This window comes from Phyllobates terribilis, unplaced genomic scaffold, assembly GCF_046119375.1.
Source record: "Phyllobates terribilis strain yellow unplaced genomic scaffold, ASM4611937v1 Scaffold_12__6_contigs__length_324123572, whole genome shotgun sequence".
Taxonomy (NCBI): Eukaryota; Metazoa; Chordata; class Amphibia; order Anura; family Dendrobatidae; genus Phyllobates; species Phyllobates terribilis.
In genome coordinates, this window is record NW_027362772.1 from 11,886,179 (window position 1) to 11,912,299 (window position 26,121).

A 26,121-nucleotide genomic window follows, 5' to 3' on the forward strand; every position below is an offset into this window, starting at 1 on the left:
CTCCTCCTCTACTTCCTCCACCTCCTCTTGTGCCACCACCTGACTCCGAATTCTGTTTAACATGTGCTCCAGCATGTAAATCACCGGAATAGTCATGCTGATAATGGCATCGTCAGCACTAAACATCTTCGTCGCCATTTCAAAACTGTGCAGAAGGGTGCATAGGTCCCTGATCTGAGACCACTCCTCCAGCGTGATTTGCCCCACCTCTGAATCTCGTTGGCCCAGGCTATACGTCAGAACGTATTGCACCAGGGCTTGTCGGTGCTGCCACAGTCGCTGCAACATGTGCAGAGTTGAATTCCACCGGGTAGGCACATCGCATTTTAGCCGGTGAAGTGGCAGGCCCAACGACTTCTGTAGAGATGTAAGTCGCTGAGCTGCGGGATGCGAACGGCGGAAGTGAGCACACAGCGACCGTGCCCTCTGCAGAAGGCCATCTAGTCTGGGATAGTGGGCTAAAAATTGCTGGACAACCAGGTTCAACACGTGAGCCATACAAGGCACGTGTGTGACATTGCCCCGGCGAAGGGCCGCACCCAGGTTTGCAGCATTGTCGCACACGGCCTTCCCTGGTTTCAGGTCCAGTGGAGACAACCATTCATGAAATTGGTTCTCCAGAGCTGACCACAACTCCTCAGCTGTGTGACTCACATTTCCCAGACATTTCAATGTAAAAACCGCCTGATGACGTTGAGCCCTACTGCCAGCATAGTAAGGAGGTGTGCAGGATCCCTTCTGCGCAGTTAGAAAGCTTGTGGCATGACCAGACAGGCTTTGGGTGCAGGTGGAAGACCGAGAGGAGGTTGAGGAGGCAGAAGCAGTGGAGGAACTTTGAGATAAAGAGGATTGACGCACAACTCGTGGGGACGGCAAGACTTGGACAGCAGCCCCTTGTCCTGCTGTCACCATAGTTACCCAGTGCCCAGTCAGCGACATGTAACGCCCCTGTCCATGCCTACTCGTCCAAGTGTCTGTGGTGAAATGCACCCTGTCACACACAGAGTTTCTCAAAGAAGCGGTGATGTTGTGTGCGACATGCTGGTGGAGCGCAGGCACACCTTTCTTTGAGAAGTAGTGCCGACTGGGCATCTGGTACTGGGGCACTGCGACGGACATAAGGTCTCGAAAATCCTCTGTGTCCACCAGGCGGAAAGGCAGCATTTCTGTAGCCAAGAGCTTGCAGATGGTGAAATTCAACCTCTTAGCTTTCTCATGGCTAGGAGGAAATGGTCTTTTACTTGTCCACATCTGAGGGACCGAGGGCTGGCTATTGTGCTTAGACGGGGTTGATAAGGGTGTCCCCGGCAAACTGCCGGTCTGTGAGGAAGATGCAGGCGGACATGTTAGGTTGCCTTCATCCAAAGGTGGTGCTATCGATGTCGGACAGCGCTCAACACCAGCTGGTGTTACCACCTCCAAAGAAAATGATGACCTGCCAATCACGCTGGCTGTTGCGGGTAAAGAGGTGGCAGGTCTGCGCCCCAAAACAGGTGTGACTGCTGTCCCCCCCAGTCACAGAGGATGAAGAGGCCGCGGATGCACAAGATATGGCAGACGGTGGTTGGCCCGGCTGGCTAGGCCGCATTGTAGCACACTGAGCTTCCCACTGCAACTTATGCTTCATGTCCATGTGCCGGTTCATGCATGAAGTACTCAAACTATGTATTTTTTGGCCTCTACTTAGCTTTTGCTGACAAATGTTACAGATAACACGAGTTGGGTCATCTTTATCGATCTGAAAAAATGCCCAGGCTATGCAAGGCTTAGCACCCATGCGACCTGAAGAGCCACCACGACTTGTGGTGAGAGGCAGAGTTGTGTTTGAGGATGCAGTTGTTGACGTGCTTCCAGTACTACGTCTCTGTCCAGGAAGGCGCAACCTGACCTCGTCGTCACTAGCATCTTCCTCCACCTCCTCTGCTGACCTCATCTCTTGGCTGACTGTGGGTTGACAGTAAGTGGGATCTCCGACCTCATCATCATCACCCTGTGCGTTATCACACCCGTCGTCCTCAGAGCCAACCTGTTCCTGCCCTGACAAAAAACTAAAGTTGTCGCTCCAATCAGGTATTTGAGTCTTATCATCGTCTTCCTCATTGTCTCCACCAACAGGAGTTACAGTTTGGGAATGAGGGTCTACATTATGGTCAGAACCTTCTGCGTCTGGTCCTGGATCCGACTCATAAAGATTCTGGGCATCAGTGCAGATCATTTCCTCGTCTGGATTCACAGAAGCGCTGGAGTCGACCTCTGATTCCCAGGCTATAGTATGAGTAAACAGCTCTGCAGACTCAACCATCTGTTCTACCTCATACTCAGACGGGCAGCTGGAGATTTGGGAGCTGTGAGGAAGCAAGTGCGATTTGGGTGACACCTTTGAGGACTGGAGTATTTGTGATGTTGAAGTTGATGTGGAGGAGAGCCCACTTAAAGGAGCACTTGATATCCGTTGAAGCACCTGCTGTTTTTGTGCCTCATCTGGAATTTGTAGCGATTGGCGTGGCCGTAAGAAAGGGATCTTATCACATTGTCCGCTAAAAGAAGTAGACATTTTAGTTTGGCTGGAAGATGGTCTTTCTTCTGCAGATGTTACTGTTGCTTTAACACCTACCCCACGGACACAACCTTTTTTCCCCTTCCCAACACGCCTATTCCCCTTTCCACCAGCAGCAGGCCTTTTTCCACTCATTTTGGTGGTTAACTAATTCACAACTCTGGAGTTGTTTGCACAAAAAAACAATGGATGGTAACCGAGCAGAGCTGAGTGGCCAAACTGTGGTATTAGGCCAAAACTATTGGCTGGGTTAGATGCAGAAAAAAATTATTTTGAATTTGCAACCTGATGGAGGTCAGTATAGATGGACTAATACAACAAGTCCCGCACACAGCTAGAAGCCCAAATATTTTTTCAGAGGTACTGTAGATGCAGATAAAAATTAGTTTTAATTTGCAACCTGATGGAGGTCAGTATAGATGGACTAATAGAGAAAGTCCGACACACTACTAGAAGGCCAAATATTTTTTCAGAGGTAGATGCAGAAAAAAATATATTCAGTTTGCAACCTGATGGAGGTCAGTATAGATGGACTAATACAACAAGTCCCGCACACAGCTAGAAGCCCAAATATTTTTTCAGAGGTACTGTAGATGCAGATAAAAATTATTTTTAATTTGCAACCTGATGGAGGTCAGTATAGATGGACTAATAGAGAAAGTGCGACACACTACTAGAAGGCCAAATATTTTTTCAGAGGTAGATGCAGAAAAAAATATATTCAGTTTGCAACCTGATGGAGGTCAGTATAGATGGACTAATACAACAAGTCCCACACACTGCTAGAAGCCCAAATATTTTTTCAGAGGTACTGTAGATGCAGATAAAAATTAGTTTTAATTTGCAACCTGATGGAGGTCAGTATAGATGGACTAATAGAATGATGCTATGCCCAAAAGATTTTACTTCACTAGGTGCAGTAAAAAAATTGGTATTCTATACACAGGTGGTATATCTTGCAACACAGATAGGCTACTCCACTGACTAACACACTCTGCAATAGGCCAAAAAGGATTAGCTTTGCTAGATTCAGCCAAATGCTGTGAAAAAAACTTGCACAGCACTGGCACAGACCTGCCTGGCAAAAATTGATAGGAACTGATGTAACCTAGTCCTGAAAAGGACTCCAATTACAATTAGTCTTTACTCCCACAACCTATCTATTTAAGAGCACAGACCTCCCTGATAAAAGTCGTAGGAAATGCTGTAACCTAGTCCTTAAAAGGACTGCAATCACAACTATTCCCTACTCCCAAGCTATCTGTATATTTGTGCGAAAATTGGCTTGAAATTAACAAGGTATAGCGCACACAGCAACAGCGGTGCCGTCTAACACACAGCTGCAGCAGTGAGAAAATGGTGGCGATGGGGAAAATGGCTTGGTCTTATAGGGCAAGGACATGTGACATACACTGCCAATGACACATGCCCTTGCTTGTGTGAAAAAAAGCACTTCGCTCCGTGTGTGCGCTGCTGATAGGCTGACAGATTGCACCTCCCCACTGCAAATGCGGGAAAGAGAAAAAAAAATGGAGATCTTCATTGTTCCTGCAGAGATCCATCCCCTGCCCCTCCCCCCACCCCGCTGTACACTCAAACTGCGTATTAACATTAATTTTCATCATTACTGAGAAAAAATCCAGTTATGATTTTGGTGCACGAACAGTTATCGAACATAACCTCGAACAGCCGAATTTTTCTCAAATTGTTCGTGTTCGCCGAACGGCTCGAACACCGCCCAAAACAGCTTGAATTTGAGATTGGCGAACAGTTCGAGTAGAACAACGCTCATCTCTAGTTGAGACTAAACCAATATATGTCTCTTTTGGGTGATAACATCGGGGGGGACAGAAATCACTCGGGATGCGTAAATTCAACGTATCTAGTGAGAACATAGTAGTGTCACGGGTGGGTTGTATTACCCCAGAAGTTCTGACCTATGTAGAGAAATGAACTTTCAGACGTAGCATCCTAAAGAAACATCTGAGTTCCTGGTCAAGGGTAAAGGTGCTAAAACTGGGGGTAGGGCAGAACGTGAGGCCCTTCTGGAGGACCCCAAGTTCGCTTGGTGATAAGATGTAGGATGAGATGTTGTAAACCAAGTTTGTCCCACCTGTGACCGTGTTTTGACCCCGTATTGTCTCGAACGATCGCCTCTTCCCCCGCCTCGTCTTCCCTTTCGTCTTCCTTTTCGAAAAGGTCGCTGGCCTAAAAAATTCGAGGAAGTGTCCGATCCATATTCGCTGCCACTGCTTGATGGTTCATAACTGGTCTTTGATGTTTCCAGTTTTTTACACATTACCCAAGGTGCATAAAAATCTATGGAAACCACCAGGACGCCCTATAGTGGCTTCGACGGAATCTATTTTGTCACCATTAGCGGTGACATTAGAAAAAATTCTGAGCCCTTTGATTCCTTCTATACCATCTGAGGAGCGTATTTAACCGCGATGCGCGGTACTCATTATACACCTGACGGCGTGCCGGCTTACATATTTCATATGACACACAACTAAGGTAGGCACCAGTTGTCCCCTCACTCTTAATGCACTTGGTTAGAGCATTTGCATGTTGCCAATACAGATTACGACTGCTCCTTTCTTTTTCTCTTTTTCTTGCAACCCGATATTTACTGCACACTTCAGGCTCTGGGTCAAGGGAACACAATTCCTACTTCTAACAGAAAGGCCCACATATACAGGTTCTTTCGTATAGGGTGATCTTTCCCATAAAGACCCAGCTGAACTATATATTATATACTTTTTTGTGCGCACATTTGTGCAATGTATTAGAGCACTATTAAGCTTATTCTACCAGGCTATCAGGTATTTTACTGTCATTCATTTTTCATTATTTGTTGTCTAACACGACTAAAATGACTATTGCATACTCTTATTTTCTAATTATAGGACCCTAATATATGGATTTATCCTATTAAGCTACACAAATGGCTTTCTCTGAACAAGCTTGATATGAGGTATTAACTTCAGTTTTGTATCTACCTTTTTGTGCCTTGTAGCGCGTGAACAATTATAACAATAGTACAATGTCTTTTCTTCAACTGTTCCTGTACCTTGTTGTGTAATAATTTTGTACGTATTATTAAATATGATATTATCTTTCTATGTAGATCCTTATCCCTGATGAAAGTCATGATATGATTGAAACGATCGTCGGATGTTTTTTGGATCTAATTAACTGATAATTCTCTTGGATTTAATTAATAAAATAATTTTTTCTTTTTTCACTTCATTTTCTCATTCTCTCAATTTGTGTGTCGGGATTATTAATTATATACTAAAATATAATACAGGCCTGGCCGGACGCCTGCGTTTTGGTAGCGTATATGGCTTCGAGGAAGAGAACGATTACAGAACAAAAGAAACAGAACTGTTAAATTTTATATTTAATCCAAAAGGGAGGCAGTGTTTAGGAAAAATATATACAAGGATGTTACAAATGGGACATTAAAATACATACGCAGTTACATAAAATAAACAGGGTAAAAAAAGAAGATAACTTACTTACACTATAAAATCGCGGAGATGATGCAATATAGGTGGAGGAGGGACTCTCCAGATTATGCTGTTATTGAACAAGACCCGTTACTTATAATTCTTATTCCCCCCCTGGCAATGAGTGCTCCTGTCTTCTCCATAGATTCTTTTATACGTAAGGGGAGATCTGGCCACACGCCCCTTGTGGTGACATCATGTGGGACGGTCTCCAGCCTGTACATTTTTACACTAACTTCTGCGATAACTCATCGCTTGTTGATCGCAGAAGCTTGCATACTATGACATTTTTTCCCTTATGATTTTATCTTTATTTTGATATCACACATCACATAGCTGCAGTCTGCTATTCTGGTGTTTTTGCGATACAGCTCCCTGATTTTGGTAACAGCTCTGGAAAACTACCTATACATTCCTGGGCTGATTTGGTCACTACTAGTGTTGAGCGATACCTTCCGATATCGGGAAATATCAGATCGGATTGGATCGGACCGATACCCATAAAGTATCGGATATCGCCGATTCCGATACGGAAACCTAATGCAAGTCAATGGGACAGAAATATCGGAATAAAAATAAACCCTTTCTTTCCTTGGAGGTTAATTCTACATGAAGGAAAACAACTAACAATAATGTAGAATGTATTGGGGGAGGTGGGGGAGACAATAAAGGCATAGTGGTTTAGCCCAATCAAATGGAATAGCAGGAATTAATATATTTTTTAAGATGTTCTGAGTTACGGAAATATTGACTATGTTAAGTTTTTTTTATATTTTGTCAGATATTTATGTTTTACTACTTCCATGCTCTTCACCTTCTTTTTTACTTCTCCCACACTTTCTCCTTCATCTTCCTCTGCATCAGCATCTTTTTCATCAACATCTTCTTCTTCTTTACCTTCTTCGTATTATTCTTTTTTTTTTACATTCTTCATATTCTTCTTATTCAGCTATTATTCTTCTTCATATTCTACTTCTTCATCTTCTTCATATTCTTCTTCTTCATCATATTCTTATTTGTGACAGGCATTCCTGTAGTTGTTATCTATAAAAGTTTGAACATTACACCTTTTGTTCTGCCTGTCACAAAAGATTTACAACTGGATTTGTCCGCGTTCAGTTTGGCCTGCAGCAGCAGGTCTTTTCCAGGGGCACCACGAGGAGGAACGGACTCACCCCCATACACTGCTTAGTCATCTTCTGCTTATAATTTAGATAATATCTTTTGCTCTGATTTTTAGTCTTATGCTTAATGTTCTTCCGCTTTTTGCTCTGCAGCTTTTTGTACTTCTGCTTCTTGGTTTTCTGTCTCTTGTTCTTCTGTATCTTGGTGGTTGTCTTCTTGTTCTTTGTCCTCTTGGTCATTTTCTTCAGGGTCATCTTCTTGGTCTTCTTTGGGGTGGTCTTCAGGGTCGTCGTCTTCGGGGTCCTCGTCTTCTTCGGGGTGGTCTTCAGGGTCCTCGTCTTCAGGGTCGTAGTCTTCGGGGTCATTGTCTTCTTTGGGGTGGTCTTCAGAGTCATCGTCTTCAGGGTCCTCGTCTTCAGGGTCGTCATCTTCGGGGTCCTCGTCTTCTTCGGGGTGGTCTTCAGGGTCGTCATCTTCAGGGTTGTCATCTTCGGGGTCCTCATCTTCATCGGGGTGGTCTTCAGGGTCCTCGTCTTCAGGGTCCTCCTCTTCGGGGTCCTCGTCTTTTTCGGGGTGCAGGGTTGTCGTCTTCAGGGTCATCGTCTTCGGGGTCCTCGTCTTCTTCGGGGTCGTCTTCAGGGTCCTCGTCTTCAGGGTCCTCGTCTTCAGGGTCCTCGTCTTCAGGGTCCTCGTCTTCTTCGGGTGGTCTTCAGGATCCTCGTCTTCAGGGTCCTCATCAGGGAGATACAGAGTGATTACCAAGAACAATTTCAAAAAGCTTGAACTTGGAAATGCAGCAGAAGGTACAAGAAGGCTGAGGAACTGCCGAGAATCAGCTGATGGTACGGGAGCCCGGATGGGTAGCAGAAGGTACAAGAGCCAATGGAACTACCGAGGACCAGCTGATGGTACTGGAACTCAGTTACTAAGCAGGAGGTACCTGTGCCAGAAAGCACTACCAAGGACCAGCAGACGTTGGTGGAACTTGGATACCAAGAAGGAGGCACCTAAGCCAAAGGCACTGCCGAGAACCAGCTGACGGTACTGGAACCCGGATGGGTAGCAGAAGGTACAAGAGCAAATGGACCTACCGAGGACCAGCTGACGGTACTGGAACCCGGATAGGTAGCAGAAGGTACAAGAGCTAATGGAACTACCGAGGACCAGCTGACGGTACTGGAACTCGGTTACTAAGCAGGAGGTACCTGTGCCAGAAAGCACTACCAAGGAACAGCAGACGTTGGTGGAACTTGGATACCGAGAAGGAGGCACCTTAGCCAAAGGCACTGCCGAGAACCAGCTGACGGTACTGGAAACCGGATGGGTAGCAGAAGGTACCCATGAAAAAAAAAGTTGCAAGGCGAGCCGGCCGCAGTTACCGAAACCCACAGTCATACAGGGGGTGCTTGTCCTATTGGCACTATGGAAGCAGCCTTCATTGCCAGATCCCGCAGCCCACATAGGAGTCACCTAAACTGCAGGCATCATAGAGTCGGCTAACCCGACCGCAACACGACAGGACAACGCATTGGAGGCAAAGTGACGTTGACACTACCCGGAAACAGCTGGCGTGCTGGAACTAGGCTGGGCAGGAGGGAGTACCCATGCCAAAGACACTGCTTGGAAACAGCTGGCGGTGCTGGAACCCAGGGTAAATACTTAAAGCAGAGGAGCCAGAGGTGTAATTGGAGCAAGTTTTAAATCTGTAGTACAGTGGATGTGGACAGAGCAGGAGAATTTGCCGGACGCACAGCTGGGGATCAGCTGACGTTACTGAACCCCAATAACACGGCAGCAAGCATTGACTGTGCAGATGGCACTTCTGGGCAGCAACTGACGGTGTTGGAGCTCAGGGATTACAGTTCAGGTGGTAGAAACATGAACACAACAGGAGCCCTGGATACTGTTGCCAACCAATTATTTATTCTGGAAGAGGACTGGCAAATTCATGCGAGATCCAGGCCTTGTTCATTTTCAGAAAAGTAAGCCAGTCAACGTTATCGGAGGATAGGCACATGCGACGTTCTGTTAGTACACCACCTGCGGCACTAAAGACGCGTTCCGATAATACACTAGCAGCAGAGCAAGCCAGCACCTCCAATGCATACTGGCTAAGCTCTGGCCATGTATCCAGCTTAGAGACCCAAAACTTGAAGGAGTAAGAGCCGTCTGGGAGTACACTGAGAGGGCAAGACATGTAGTCTGTCACCATCTGACGGAAACGTTGCCTCCTGCTGACTGGAGCCGTCTGTGATGGTGTAGACATTTGTGGCGGCGAGGACACAAAACTTTGCCACATTTGGGCCATACTGGTCTTGCCTTGTGCTGAGGCGCTGCTTCTGCTCCCTCTTTGTGCAGAGCTTCCTCCACTGCCTCGACGCACTGAGCTGCTTTGTAAAGCACTAGCAGCACTGCTCTCGGTTGGAATGGAGAACATGATGGAATGCACCAGTGCGTCTTGGTACTCCCGCATTTTATGCTCCCGGTTCAACGGTGTTATGAGGCTTTGTAAGTTGTCCCGGTAGCGAGGATCTAGGAGGGTGGACACCCAATAATCAGCCGTGTTGAGAATTTGGGCGATGTGGCGGCATGAAATCAACCATGTGCTGCAGACTGCCAACTGGCCAAGAAACGCTGTCCCCTGCTTGAGGCGTGATCTCTGCCTGCTCTGCATCACCCCACCCTCGCTCTAGAAACTGACTACTAGAGCATTGTGTACCTCCCTCCTCTGGACAGATGTCTTCCTCCTCCATTGACTCCTCCTCATCCTCCTCACAAAGTGTCCCCTGCCTAGGCCTTTGTGAGGAACCACGTTGCGCAGACTGTACAGAAGCAGATGGCATTTGTGACTCCTCATCCTCCACCTCTTCCAAAACCTCCTCCCTTAGTGCTTGCAGTGTTTTTTCAAGCAGGCCGACAAGGGGGATAGTCATGCTGACTAGTGCATCATCTGCACTCGCCATTCGCGTGGAATAATCGAAAGCACGCAAAACATGGCAAATGTCCTTCATAGAGGCCCACTCAGTGGTGGTGAAGTGGGAACGGCGCGCACTGCGACTTGTTTGCGCCTGCTGCAGCTGGTACTCCATTACTGCTGCCTGCTGCTCACACAACCTCTCCAACATATGTAACGTTGAATTCCACCTGGTGGGTAAGTAACATATGATCCGATGTTCCGGAAGACGTAATCGGCGCTGCAGAGCAGCAATGTGCAATCTTGCGTTGCTGGAATGCCGCAAGTGACCGCACTCTATGCGGACCTTGTGAAGCAGTGCATCAAGATCCAGATAGTCCCTCAAAAAACTCTGCACGACCAAGTTGAGCACATGTGCCAGACATGGGATGTGAGTGAGGTTGCCTAGGCCCAGAGCTGCCACCAGATTTCGGCCATTGTCACACACTACCATGCCTAGCTGGAGATTCACTGGCACAAACCACACGTCGCTCTGCTGCTTGATGGCATTTCAGAGCTCCTGCGCTGTGTGGCTTTGATTCCCCAAAGAAATTAATTTTAATACGGCCTGTTGACGTTTGGCCACGGCTGGGCTCATATCGGTCATCATAACAGGTAACCATTCACGGGTCGATGTGGAGGTAGACCGTGATGGCTCCTGCAGCACTGATTCAGAGGAACTGGAGTATGAGGAGGAGTCAATGTGTACAGACTGGATTCCTGCAATCGTTGGAGTTGGCAGAACACGTACAGCGCCACTCTCAAGATCTGTACCCGGCTCCACAACATTTACCCAATGGGCAGTGAGGGAAAGGTATCGTCCCTGTCCATGCTTACTGGTCCACGCATCGGTGGTCAGGTGGACCTTGCTACTGACGGCATTTTGTAGCGCATGTTTAATTTTTCCCTCCACATGCTGTTGCAGGGCAGGGACGGCTTGCCTGCTGAAATAAAAGCGGCTGGGCACGTTGTATTGTGGGACTGCCAATGCCATAAAGTTACGGAAGGTGTCAGTCTCCACCAGCCTGAATGATAGCATTTCAAGGGCCAGTAGTTTAGCAATGCCAGCATTCAGAGCCTGTGCTTGGGGGTGGTTTGCCGAGTATGGGGCGCCTTTTCTCCCATGCCTGTGCTAACAATGGCTGTAGACTGGCCTGGGAGTGTGAGGATGACAGGGAAAGTGGTGCTGTGGGTGGAATTACACTGTGTCTCTGTACAACAGTGCCAGAGGTTCTTCCATGGCGATCCTGTGAGGAAGCCGAACCAGCTGTGTGTGAGCTGGAGGAAGAGACTACAACACGAGCCGAAGAGGTGGTAGGTGGCGTTGTAGGTTGGCCTATGTCTTCAGTGTGTTTTTGTAACTCCACCACGTGCTTGGTCCACACATGTTTCCACATATTTGTGGTATTGAGGTTGCTGACACTTTTCCCTCTTTTCACCTTCTGATTATACAGCTTGCATTTGACAAAGCAAATGTCATCTGCAACTGTGTCAAAAAAGGACCAGGTGCTGCAAGTCTTGGGAGTGCCCGCTTTGGATTTTGAAAGAGCCATGCTCCTAATGAGTGCCGAAGTGGAGGCTACAGGCAACCAAGTCTGCCTCCTCCCTCTCCCTCCTTTTTGGTATGTTTGGGGAATCTCTTCCTCAGAGCTGCTCCCACCACCTTCCTGTCCCTCACACCATGATGGGTCAAGGACCTCATCATCTACACCACCCTCTTCAAACAACTGCTTCTCCTGGGAAGTCTCGACAGCACAGTACGCACCAGAAAGTGGTAACTGAGTCTCATCATCAGATGCGTACTGAGGTGTGCTGCTGACCATAGGCACTGACCCACCCGCCTCTTCAGATTCAGAGAGACAAAACGGTTGCGCATCACTGCATACTACCTCTTCTTCAAATTCTCGAATTAAGCTTGGCTGGCCCCCTCTTTCCAAGCCAAGAGATTCAGAGAACAGAAGTAGAGATGGCTTCTGTCCAGGGCTCTCTGACTGCCTGGGAAATTTGGCAGGTGGTGAAGAGACAGATGGGTGCTCTTCAGTGCTCAGGACCTGATAGGATCTGGAACCAATTGAAGTCGATGCGCTAGCTGCCATCCATCTGACAACGGCTTCAATTTGGTCCTCCCGCAGCAGTGCGGTACGGCTAGCTCCTACAAAGCTGCGCATAAAGGACTGTTCCCTGGTAAAACTGGGGGATGCTGAGTCACTGGTGCCCGCAGCAGGCACAGAATCCCCACGTCCTCTCCCTGCAGGCACAGAATCCTCACGTCCTCTCCCTGCAGAAACTCCACGCCCACAACCACGCCCACATGCCTTACTCCCTGCCTTCTTCATCTTGGTAGACTGATAAAGATAGGCAGAAAAGTACTAAGGGCTTAGTGTGCTTATTCCTGAACAGCTGCTGACTCGCCCCCTGGGCCTGTGCGCTGCTGCTGTGCAGGGGGAATACCCGGAGCCGGAACGCTGGGGGTTGTAGTTCTCCGTGGCGGTGACCCGGTCAGTGCCCAGGGTGGTCAAACCAGTGGCAGTCTATTTGTATGGTAATAAGTGTCCGACTACGCCACCCGTGGATTGCGGTCAGTGGGGACCGCCGCTGCGCTGCAGATCGCTGAGGCTGATGTTGTTTGCGCAGCCGAGTATGGGATGACTCCCCACGGGAGAAGTATTGCCTCAGGGCAGCTAAGGTGGAAGATGATGGGAGTGATGGTGTAAGGGTCCCAGTGCTAATAGTGCAGGAGCGGCAAGGAACCACAGAGACGTGAGGTGCAGTTCAGGGTCTTTACTGATGGTACAAGGCAGACCCTCCCGGGAGTACTGGCTAGTATAAGGGGCCTGGTCAGTCTGCGAGCAAGCAGGAGTTCCCCTGGCCAGGTGGAGTTGTAGGCCTCCCTGTTTATCTGCACTCTTCCTGGCTACCTTGCTGTCAGCGGTTACAAGTAGCCCACGTCCCTGAGTGTACCGTGTGGTGCTCACCCGTATGGCTGGTGACTTGGGGCCTTCTGTTAGCCTCCGCTCCTGGATGGCGGCGCTGGTCCCTTCTCTGTGACTGAGTCTCCGGGCTTCTATGGCCAGAGGACCTGGAATCCCCTGCCGGCTGGTTTCTGCTGCTGGGTGTATATCAGACCCCACAGCCTCGGACTCCTGTGTCCGGTTTTAGTGTCTTCGTCCAGGGCGAACTCTGCTCAGCTCCAGCCCCTGGACTTCAGCTACTGCTCCTACAGAGCTCCTGTTCTTGCTTTCCCTGTGTCTGGAACTTCACTCCAGGCTCTGACTGCTCTAATCCCGCCCCAGACCCAGTTTATAAGGGCAGATTCCTCCCCTCCCAGGTCTGGGCGGACCGTGTTGCATGCTTAGGGATCCTGACCAGAGAAACCTCCCACTTGCTCTCAGACATAATATCTCTATTACTGTGGCAACCAGACCCCTGGGGTGTCACATTCCCCCCTAGTAAATTTTAGTACTCCGGGACTAAACACATTTTTAAAGAAACATAAATACAAGGTATAACAATAATACAATAACATATTCACAAGAAACTTTAGTCTGTAGAGGTCACGGCGTTTCCGTGACCGGGTGTCCATATCACCCAAGGTGAAGTTTATGAAACAAAGGGGGTGTCCATGTCACCCAACAAGGCGAAGTCTTGGCACAGAATAGGGGACTTGTCCAAAGCAAACCCCTTGCGTTATCCTTGGGCGTGGTTGCAAGGGTATACTAACTACTTTGGGCCGCAAGGAGGCCACGCCAGACAGGTTTTCTCTTCCGCGGCCGTCTTCACAAGAGGCACCAAGGTGCAACTATCTACAAAACTGTTCCGGTTATCCAGTGTCCATAACCTGTTAGTCCAAATAAATCTGCAGGGTAACTGAGAAACATAATTAGTAACAGGCAACAAACATAAACCATAAACATTTTTCAATAAACAGTCAACTTTACAGTGCATTGGTTTAGATTCTCCAGCGAGCGGGTATCTGACCTCTAGTGACTCTAGTGGACCTACGGAGCTCACCAACTGGTTCTGCACTACAGGGTGTAGGAGGTGTTATGGGCAAGCTGGGCAGCTTTCTGCGCACTCTTTGGCTCACTAGGGGCACGGCAGGCTCACTACTAGCAGAGGGTTGATCCTCCTGTACTGCTGGTGTGGACTCTTCTGCCTCTTGGGCCGGCTGCTCTTCCAGCTCTACCGGTTCCTCTGTAGGCACTTGCGGGGCTGGCTGGAGAAAGGTGAGGACGGGTACCACGACAGCGCCGTTTACTTGTGTCCAAGACCGGGGGAAGTCTCCGAGTACGGTACTGATCATTTCTTCCCTTTCCTCTGCGGGTTGAGGGTTTTCTTGATCTTCTTCAGGGCTTTGCAGCTGCTCGGGACACTTCTTCATGTGGTCTCTGGAGACAATGGCTGTGGTTTCTCCTCCATCCTTACTGATTACGCAGATTTTTGGGTTCTCATGGCTTGATGGCAGTACGGTGTACGGGTCCTTCTCCCACTGGTCGTCCAACTTGTGGAGCCGCCTCTTCCTCTTCAAGACCTGCTCTCCAGGTACCAGGGGAACAGCGGGAGCATACTGGTTATAAGCCTTCTCTTGCCTTTCTCTAGCTTGAGACAGACTTTGCTCGACGCTTTCCTGTACTTTCCGATACTGCTGCTGCCGTTCTGTATCCCAGTCTGCCTCTGGCGAGGTGTCCTCAGGCGTCAGGACTCCCATATCCAGGTCAATAGGCAGCTTACCAGGTCTTGCTCTCATTAGGTAAGCCGGGGTACAGTTGGTGGAACCTACAGGGATGTGGTTATACAGGTCCACCAGATCGGGCAGTTTCTCAGGCCACAGACTGCGTTCTTCCAGGGGCAATGTTTTTAGCAGATCTATCACCACCTGGTTCATCTTCTCGCAGAGTCCATTGGTTTGAGGGTGATAGGACGTTGTTCTTATCTTCTTGCAGCCATACAGGTTGCAGAACTCCTGGAAGACCTCCGCTTCGAAGGCTGGTCCTTGGTCTGTCAACACTTGGTCCGGGTACCCGTGTGGACTGCAGAAGTGCTGCTGGAAGGCTCTAGCTGCTGTTTGAGCCGTTAAGTCCTTGACCGGGACCACCACCAGGAACCGGGAGTAATGATCTACGATTGTGAGGGCGTAGACATACCCAGATCTGCTTGGAGCCAGTTTCACATGGTCCAGGGCTACCAGTTCCAGTGGCTGTCTGGTGATGATGGGCTGCAAGGGAGTCTTCTGGCTGGCACGGTCCTTTCTTCTCAGGTGGCACGGGCCACAGTCTCTGCACCACCTCTCGATGGCTCCTCTCATGCCTACCCAGTAGAACCGTTCACGCAACAACAACTCCAGCTTCTTCCATCCGAAACGCCCTGCTCCGTTGTGGTATGCCTCCAGAACCATAGCCGCGTCTCGTCTTGGGACCACTACCTGCCAGGTCAACTCATGCGTTCGAGAGTTAACCATTCTCCGGCACAGCTTCTCCCTGTAGAGGAACAGCTTACTTTTCTCCTTCCACAGTTGCTTGGTCTCCTCCGGAGCATCTGGGTCAAGACGGGCATCGGCCTGGGTCAGCATTTCCTTCACCAAATGGACTGCGGGATCACTGTCTTGCGTCTCCGCCCAGTTGTAGTGGGGCAAGGGATTGAACGTCACGGAGCGCCTGTCCTTCACACGGTGGGAATACAGGGTAATCCCATGAGGGTGGAACGCAGGGAGCTCAACTTCTTCCAGAACTTCTGGCTCTTCCCCTATGTCCGGTAAGTTCGGCATTCTAGACAGGGCATCCGCGTTGGCATTTGAGCGTCCTGCCCGGTATTTGATGGTGAATTCAAAGTTGGACAGGCGGGCCATCCATCTCTGTTCCAGGGCACCGAGCCTTGCAGTGTCTAGGTGTGTCAACGGGTTGTTATCCGTGTACACGGTGAATTTGGAGGAGGCAAGGTAATGCTTGAAACGTTCGGTCACTGCCCACACTACTGCCAGGAACTCCAGCTTGAATGAGCTATAATTCTCAGGGTTCCTCTCCGTGGGCCGTAGCTTTCGGCTGGCGTAAGCGATTACCCGTTCTTTCCCCTGCTGGATCTGGGACAGTACGGCTCCTAGCCCGATGTTGCTTGCGTCCGTGTGGAGGATAAAGGGCTGGCTGTAGTCTGGATATGCCAGGATTTCATCCCCCGTGAGGGCCATCTTCAGCTGGCAGAAGGACTCCTCTTCCAGCTTTTCCCACCTGAAGGGCGGCTTCTGGTTTTTGGCTTTCCGAGATTGACCTATCAGGAGTTCCTGCATAGGGGCTGCCATTTTGGTGAAACCGGGAATGAATCTTCGGTAGTAGCCTACCAACCCGAGGAACTGCCGCACTTCCTTTATGCTGGAGGGTCTTGGCCAGTCCTTAATCACAGTGATCTTATCAGGGTCGGGAGCCACTCCGTCAGCACTCACCACATGTCCCAGGTACTGCACCTTTGGTTTCAGGAGGTGACACTTGGAGGGTTTCACCTTTAGGCCGTAATTCGCCAGAGCTTCGAACACTTCTGCCAGGTGTTTCAGGTCGTCCTCGTAGGTCTTGGAATAGACGATGACATCGTCCAGGTATAACAGGACCGTCTCGAAGTTCCGGTGTCCCAGACAGCATTCCATCAACCGTTGGAAGGTTCCTGGTGCGTTGCAGAGCCCGAACGGCATACAGTTAAATTCGCTGAGACCCATCGGGGTGGTGAATGCGGTCTTCTCCTGGTCCGCCTCTGCTACAGGAACCTGCCAGTACCCGCTAGTGAGATCCAAAGTAGAGAAGAAGTTAGCAGATTTTAATGCAGCTAAGGACTCTTCTATCCTTGGTAACGGGTACGCATCTTTGTGTGTGATACGGTTGACCTTCCTGTAGTCTACACACATTCTCATGGTGTTATCTTTCTTTTTCACTAAGACTAGTGGAGCTGCCCAGGGGCTACAGCTGTCCCTGATTACCCCAGCCTCCTTCATGTCTCTAAGCATCCCCTTGGCGTGTTGGTAGTGTGCCGGGGGTACGGGTCGGTATCTCTCCTTTATGGGAGGATGGTCTCCCGTGGGGATGTGGTGTTCTACCCCCTTTACTCGCCCGAAGTCTAGCGGGTGTTTGCTAAACACTCTCTCGTACTCTCGAACCACCCGATAGACTCCCTGTTTCTGGTGTGAGGGAGTGGAGTCAGTACCCAAATGCAGTTGCTGACACCAGTCCTCCATTGGTTTCTTAGAGCCGTTACCTTCCTCTGGTTGAGATGGAGGCAAGGGTTCCACGGCCTGTACAGAATTCTGGTTTATGGTGAACAATTTGGCTAGCGTGGCATACCGGGGCAGGTGTACTTCTCTCTCCCCGATATTTATGATGCGAACGGGCACCCTCCCATGGCGTACATCGACCACCCCCCGTGCCGTCAAAATGGTGGGCCTACTGTCTGAGTAGACGGGTTCTACCATTGCTTGGTATTCTCTACCTCTTAGACCAATAGCTGCCCGGCACCAAATCATCATCTCACTTTTTGGGGGCATGGCAATAGGGAACGGGTCACACATTCTCACGCTACCTATCTCACCACCAGATAGTTCCACCTGTTGCCGCTTCATCAGTGCCCGGATCTCTTTTTGGAGCACACGCTGCTGGCCGGAACTGGCGTTCTTGGCAACCTGCTGTAAAATGAGAATCACCTCTGCAAGACAATTTTCAATCACATTAGTTCCCAAGGTTATTCTAGGGTGACTCTCATGACGGTCTATGTCCACTATAATCAGTCCTTGTGCCGCCAGTTCGACTTTACCGATCTTAATGGTCACCTCTTTGAATCCCACCTGCGGCACGGGCTGACCATTGCTGGCGATGATACTCAGGTCGTCATCTGGGTAGCGGGTTATGTCCGAGTCATTCCAGTACTGCTTGAAGAGCACGTACGGGATGGTGGTCACCTGTGACCCAGTGTCTAGTAGGGCACTCATAGGAATGCCATCCAGTACCACAGGCAAGATTGGACGTCCCCCTACGTATTTATCACGCCAGCTTGATGGGCCTGATGGTCTTATGCCTGGGGGTTGGCCCTCTACCCCAGGTTGTGCCCGTTTAAATGACAGTACCTTGCCACATGTCCGGGTTGATTGCAGCGGCGGCAGATGGGTCGTCCGTCCTCGTTGTATCTGTCGCTGGGTCTTCCTCTGGCCAGTGGGGTCCTCCTCAGTCGGCGCCACGGGACGTCCTCCGGTCCGGATGCCAGCTGGATCTTTCCTGGAGAAGAAACCTGTAAAGACTGCACAGTTCTGGTTAGCGCGGCAACGCTCTTAGTCAGCTCTTGGACCTGATGGTGCAGGTCTGTAGCCGGGTCACTGTTTAAAGCCTGCGCATCAGCTCCCACAGGCCCTGCAGACAAGGGCGCCGTCTCCTGGTGGTAAGTGATAGCAGGGCGCCTGTGGGTCACAGCGCCACCTGGTGCCGGTTCTCGGAGCACCTGGATGGCTCTGTCCTTGAACTGTGCAAAGTCCAGGTCAGGGTCCTGTAAGGCCATTGCCCGCAACTGGGTTTGGTGGGCATTGCACAGGAGACCCTCAATAAATTGTTCAGTCAACAGCTTATCTTCATTTCCCACGCTGTCAGGGTCTGCCTGCTTAATGGCTCTCAGGGCCTCTTGTAGGTTTAGCGCATAGTCTCTTATACTCTCATGTGCCCGTTGTTTGCACCCATAAAATCTTAGTTTTATTTCGGCTGAGGTGCGGGTGTCAAATGTGTCTTTCAGCCGGGTTAGTATGTCTCTGACAGTCCTCTTCCTCCCAGGTGGCCAGGACTTTACCTCCCTTTGGGCTGCCCCGATTAATTGGGCCACCAGGATGCTCACTTTTTGCTCTTCTGTGAGGGGGTACACCTGGAAGAGGCTATCCAGTCTTTCTCTAAAGTCATTTAGGGTATGTGACTCCCCTGAGTACTGGGGTAGCCAGGCTGCCCCCGGGATATAGGGCATGGTGAATGGCATGACTGTTACAGCGGTTGCGCTGGCGGTGGCTGTGGCAGTGGAGCTCCCCTCGGTGTCCGGCATCCTCCTCCCCCCTAGTGGACCGTGGCCTACCTTGCGATGCTCTTCTTCCGTAGGCCGCGGCTCCGCAGTCGATCGTCGGGGTTGAGGACCTGGCGTCGCGCTCTGATGACGTCAGCATCGCTCTTCCTCCCTTCCAGGACCTTGCGCAGCGTCAGAGCGTGGGGCGGAGCTTCGGATCTCGCGCGCTTTCGACGTCCACGCCCCTCTTCTTCCCGTGCGGCGTCCCGAAGATGGCGTCCGAAGGCGGGAAGCAGCTGCGGATGGCGGGAAGAAGGCAGAAGACGGCGGGAAACGGTCCAAGATGGCATCTGATGGCGGGAATCGGCTCCGGATGGCGGGAAACGACTCCGGACGGCGGGAAACTTCACCACAGGTAAGTATAAAAGTCTTTTTTTCAGGCACGCAGTACCCGGTGGTTGCGGGCACGAAATCCTGCCGACTACGCCAAAGTTGACTCGCCCCCTGGGCCTGTGCGCTGCTGCTGTGCAGGGGGAATACCCGGAGCCGGAACGCTGGGGGTTGTAGTTCTCCGTGGCGGTGACCCGGTCAGTGCCCAGGGTGGTCAAACCAGTGGCAGTCTATTTGTATGGTAATAAGTGTCCGACTACGCCACCCGTGGATTGCGGTCAGTGGGGACCGCCGCTGCGCTGCAGATCGCTGAGGCTGATGTTGTTTGCGCAGCCGAGTATGGGATGACTCCCCACGGGAGAAGTATTGCCTCAGGGCAGCTAAGGTGGAAGATGATGGGAGTGATGGTGTAAGGGTCCCAGTGCTAATAGTGCAGGAGCGGCAAGGAACCACAGAGACGTGAGGTGCAGTTCAGGGTCTTTACTGATGGTACAAGGCAGACCCTCCCGGGAGTACTGGCTAGTATAAGGGGCCTGGTCAGTCTGCGAGCAAGCAGGAGTTCCCCTGGCCAGGTGGAGTTGTAGGCCTCCCTGTTTATCTGCACTCTTCCTGGCTACCTTGCTGTCAGCGGTTACAAGTAGCCCACGTCCCTGAGTGTACCGTGTGGTGCTCACCCGTATGGCTGGTGACTTGGGGCCTTCTGTTAGCCTCCGCTCCTGGATGGCGGCGCTGGTCCCTTCTCTGTGACTGAGCCTCCGGGCTTCTATGGCCAGAGGACCTGGAATCCCCTGCCGGCTGGTTTCTGCTGCTGGGTGTATATCAGTCCCCACAGCCTCGGACTCCTGTGTCCGGTTTTAGTGTCTTCGTCCAGGGCGAACTCTGCTCAGCTCCAGCCCCTGGACTTCAGCTACTGCTCTTACAGAGCTCCTGTTCTTGCTTTCCCTGTGTCTGGAACTTCACTCCAGGCTCTGACTGCTCTAATCCCGCCCCAGACCCAGTTTATAAGGGCAGATTCCTCCCCTCCCAGGTCTGGGCGGACCGTGTTGCATGCTTAGGGATCCTGACCAGAGAAACCTCCCACTTGCTCTCAGACATAATATCTCTATTACTGTGGCAACCAGACCCCTGGGGTGTCACACTGCTAACAGGTATAAGAAACACTAATTTTATAAAGTGTGGACTAGACTTTAATATGAGCTAATGTGGCCTACACAACTGTAAAGTGGAGTGTTTGGTGAACTTTATTTAGTTTTTTTTTGTCACAAAAAGACACTGGATGTGCCCAAAGATGTAATACTGATAGTATCACAAACTTTTGTAGCTATTACAATGCAGGAAAGTAACCTAGAATGCAATATATGAGGCTACAAAAAATAGGCTAATACTAATCTGGCTGGGGCTGCAGGGCACAATGCTGCAGAAAGGCTCCTCTATCTACTCCTATATAGTGTGTTTGGAGCCAATGTAGCTGAATACGGATGGAACCACCACACTAATAGGAGAAATCAGGAAAAATGATCAATTAGCAAAAAAGGACAATGTATGAGGCAGTGACACACACTGAGTGCACTACAACCAGACGTGGCTGAAGCACACACTACAGCGTGAGCTGCACTCACACACAGAGACCTTGCAGACAGGCGTGAACAGTGCAGATGCAGAGCACTGTGCACTAGCGCTGCAAGACAAAAAAAAAATTCTCTATCTACTCCTATATAGTGTGTTTGGAACCAATTTAGCTGAAAACGGATGGAACCACCAAACTAAGAGGAGAAATCAGGAAAAATGATCAATTAGCAAAAAAGGACAATGTATGAGGCAGTGACGCACGCTGAGCGCACTACAGCCAGACGTGGCTGAAGCACACACTACAGCGTGAGCTGCACTCACACACAGAGACCTTGCAGACAGGCGTGAACAGTGCAGATGCAGAGCACTGTGCACTAGCGCTGCAAAACAAAAGCAAAATTCTCTATCTACTCCTATATAGTGTGTTTGGAACCAATTTAGCTGAATAAGGATGGAACCACCACACTAATAGGAGAAATCAGGAAAAATTATCAATTAGCAAAAAAGGACTATGTATGACGCAGTGACGCACGCTGAGCGCACTACAACCAGACGTGGCTGAAGCACACACTACAGCATGAGCTTCACTCACACACACAGACCTTGCAGACAGCGGTGAACAGCACAGAGAACTGTGCACTAGCGCTGCAAGGCACAGTGATTTATAAAGTAGCTTGGGTAAAGCAGAATAGAGCAAATAGGTAGCTAAAACTATCCCTCAGAACAACAGCGTCCTATCCCTAACTGAATTCACAGCAGAGTGAGCTCAAAATGGCGGCGGCGGCTTTTATAGTGCATCATGACATCATTTCAGCAGCCAATCACAGCCATGCCATTAGTTAACATGCATACATGCCTAACAGGATGTGCCCACACTTCTTAGGTTCCTCATTGGCTGAATAAAATGAAACTGGCTCATGGCATTTATGGGAACTTCCGATTCCGGTATACGATATTCTAAAAGTATCGGAATTCCGATACCGTGAATATCGGCCGATACCCGATATTTCAGTATCGGAATGCTCAACACTAGTCACTACCCATTTGGGTCTCGTTATTGCAGGACGTATGGAACTCATACTATTTCATATCTAATATGGGAGCCGATCTGGCTATGGCTGGTGGCCAGGAATTGTCTGTGAGTGTCTTTGATAGAGATGAGCGGTGTTCGACTCGAACTGTTCGCCTATCTCAAATTCTAGCTGTTTTGGGCGGTGTTCGAGCCGTTCGATGAAACCGAACGATTTGAAAAAAATTCGGCTGTTCGAGGTTATGTTCGATAACTGTTCGTGCACCAAAATCATAACTGGATTTTTTCTCAGTAATGATGAAAATTAATGTTAATACGCAGTTTGAGTGTACAGCGGGGCGGGGGAAGGGGCAGTGGATGGATCTCTGCATAAATAATGAAGATCTCCATATTTTTTTCTCTTTCCCGCATTTACAGTGGGGAGGTGCAATCTGTCAGCCTATCAGCAGCGCAAACACGGAGTGAACTGCTTTTTTTCACACAAGCAAGGGCATGTGTCATTGGCAGTGTATGTCACATGTCCTTGCCTTATAAGACCCAGTCATTTTCCACGTCGCACCATTTTCTCACTGCTGCAGCTGCATGTTAGACGGCACCACTGTTTCTGTGTGCGCTATACTTTGAGTGTTAATTTCAAGCCAATTTTCGCACAAATCTAAGATAGCTTGGGAGTAGGGAATAGATGTGATTGCAGTCCTTTTGAGGACTAGGTTACATCATTTCCTACGACTTTTATCAGGCAGGTCGGTGTTCTTAAATAGATAGGTTGGGAGTAGGGACTAATTGTAATTGCAGTCCTTTTGAGGGCTTGGTTACATCAGTTCCTATCACTTTTTGCCAGGCAGGTCTGTGCCAGTGCTGTGCAAGTTTTTTTCACAGCATTTGGCTAAATCTAGCTAAGCAAATCCTTTTAGGCCTCTTGCAGTGTGTGTTAGTCAGTGGAGTAGCATATCTGTGTTGCAAGCTACACCACCTTTGTATAGAATACAACTTTTTTTACTGCACCTAGCCAAGTAAAACCTTTTGGGCATAGCATCATTCTATTAGTCCATCTATACTAACCTCCACAAGGTTGCAAATTCAAAATAATTTTTATCTGCATCTAACTCTGAAAAAATATTTGGGCTTGTAGCAGTGTGTGGGACTTGTTCTATTAGTCCATCTATACTAACCTCCACCAGGTTGCAAATTAAAAATAATTTTTATCTGAATCTAGCTCTGAAAAAAGATTTGGGCTTGTAGCAGAGTGTAGGACTTGTTCTATTAGTCCATCTATACTAACATCCACCAGGTTGCAAATTAAAAATAATTTTTATCTGCATCTAGCTCTGAAAAAATATTTGGGATTGTAGCAGTGTGTGGGACTTGTTCTATTAGTCCATCTATACTAACCTCCACCAGGTTGCAAATTAAAAATAATTTTTATCTGCATCTAGCTCTGAAAAAATATTTGGGCTTGTAGCAGTATGTGGCACTTGTTCTATTAGTCCATCTATACTAGCCTCCAACAGGTTGCAAATTAAAAATAATTTTTATCTGCATCTAGCTCTGAAAAATTAGTTGGGCTTGTAGCAGTGTGTGGGACTTGTTCTATTAATCCATCTATACCAACCTCCACCAGGTTGCAAATTAAAAATAATTTTTATCTGCATCTAGCTCTGAAAAAATATTTGGGCTTGTAGCAGTGTGTGGTACTCATTGTATTAGGTCATCTATACCAAGCTCCACCAGCTTTGAAATTAATAAGAATTTTTAGCTGCATCTAGCTCTGAAAAAATATTTGGACTTGTAGCAGTGTGTGGGACTTGTTCTATTAGTCCATCTATACTAACCTCCACCAGGGTGCAAATTAAAAATATATTTTTTATGCATCTAGCTCTGAAAAAATATTTGGGCTTGTAGCAGTGTGTGGGACTTGTTCTATTAGTCCATCTATACTAACCTCCACCAGGTTGCAAATTAAAAATAATTTTTATCTGCATCTAGCTCTGAAAAAAATATTTGAGCTTGTAGCAGTGTGTGGGACTTGTTCTATTAGTCCATCTATACTAACCTCCACCAGGTTGCAAATTAAAAATAATTTTTATCTGCATCTAGCTATGAAAAAATATTTGGGCTTGTAGCTGTGTGTGGTACTCATTGTATTAGGCCATCTATACCAAGCTCCACCAGCTTTGAAATTAATAATAATTTTTAACTGCATCTAGCCCGGAAAATAATTTTTCTCCCCAATAGTGGTAGCAATAGAAATATGGGGCGCGCGCCTGGCTAACAAAAATATACGCTTCATAACAAAAAACACCAGCCTAGCACACTGCATTAATAAGATGGCATCATCGTCTCTCCCAGTGCTAGGCCTACTACGCCGGCTAGCATTCCTGTGCCTAAAACACAATGTATGGGTCCGCACTAGCCACGATGCTGAGGGGTCTAAAGCTGCTGCTAATGCTTTATCACAATTCAATTGACAGATTTTCACAGAGCTCCTCCCCAATGCCCACCCATCGGGCAACAGTTGCCCACCCTCCCTATGGTATCTAGTGGCGAATAGTTGATGCCATTAATCAGAGCGTCAGTTGCCCCGTCGACGTGTCAAGCCAGGGGCGGAACTACCGCCCGTGCAGCCGGTTCATTGAACGGGGGCCCCGAGGGAGAGGGGGCCCCTCCAACCTCAAGCAGGGCCGCCATCAGGGCATGTCTGCCCTGACTCCAGTATGGGGCCCAGCCGGTAGGGGCCCTCCTCTTGTGAGTCTCTCTCCTCATGGGGCCCCCGGCCCCATGCTAAGCGCCGGGTGCGGGACATCTCAGCGCTGCGCTGCGCTGCTGCGGCAGCGCCTTCATGATTCCCCTTACTTCCGGTCATGTGACAGCGCCGTCACATGGCCGGAAGTCAGGAGAACCTGGTGTCAGCGATTTGGACGAGCGCCAGGATTCTGCAGGGATCGCATGGGGGTAAGTATAACAAGTTTTGTTTTTTTCAAAATACAATTTACTAGGAGTGGGGGGAATGGGAGATGCACATGTGTGTGTGTGTGTGTGTGTGTGGGGGGGGGGGGGGGAGATAAGAGATGCACATGGGGGGGGATGAGAGATGCACATGGGGGGATGAGAGATGCACATGGGGGGTGAGAGATGCACATGGGGGGGATGAGAGCTGCACATGGGGGGGGCGAGAGATGCACATGGGGGGGTTATGTTTACATAACTTTGTTGCCTTATGAAGCGCAGGGGGGGGGGGGGGCCCAAAAATTTCTTGCACAGGGGCCCACTACAGTCTGTGTCCGCCCCTGTGTCAAGCATACGGTAAGGCATGGGAAGAGTGGACATGACTAGTAGCAGGCAGACGGGTTGACATATGTGAACAAGCCAGATTACAAGTCACCATAGAATTTCTCCACCAGCTAATTATGAGGGGCATATCAGGAGCGTCAGTGCAGCGGTGTCTGACCAGAGTAGCATTTCGCTTCCAACTACTGAATTGGGGAGATGTGACAAAGAGATTCATCATCAGACAATCCATAAAAGAGTGGAAAAGGGGTCAGCCAAGTCAGGAGTGTATTTGGCCCGTCCCGTGTCACTAAAACTGATTTCTCACATCATATCCCTAACACCATTAACATGACACTCACAATTTGAAGCAACACTACTGTCTACTGCATTTGCGATCGCCTTCTTCAAGGCGCTATGCATAAGCGAATTAGTCCCTCAATCCAAAATTACCACCAGTGGAGGCTTATTACACCAGGACGTAGTCATAGCCAATAACGCAATACTTCTAAGCATACGCTAATCGAAAACGGTTCCAGCGGGCAGGGGCACTTGGGTACTTCTGCAACCCACAAACGGTACACTGAGTTGGGTAACAATAGTAAAAACATATATAACCATCAGATCACAAAGTAATTTCTTCCTATCACACATTGATGGAATGCCATTATCAAGATACCAGTTCCAAGCTATATTTAATAAATGCATAACA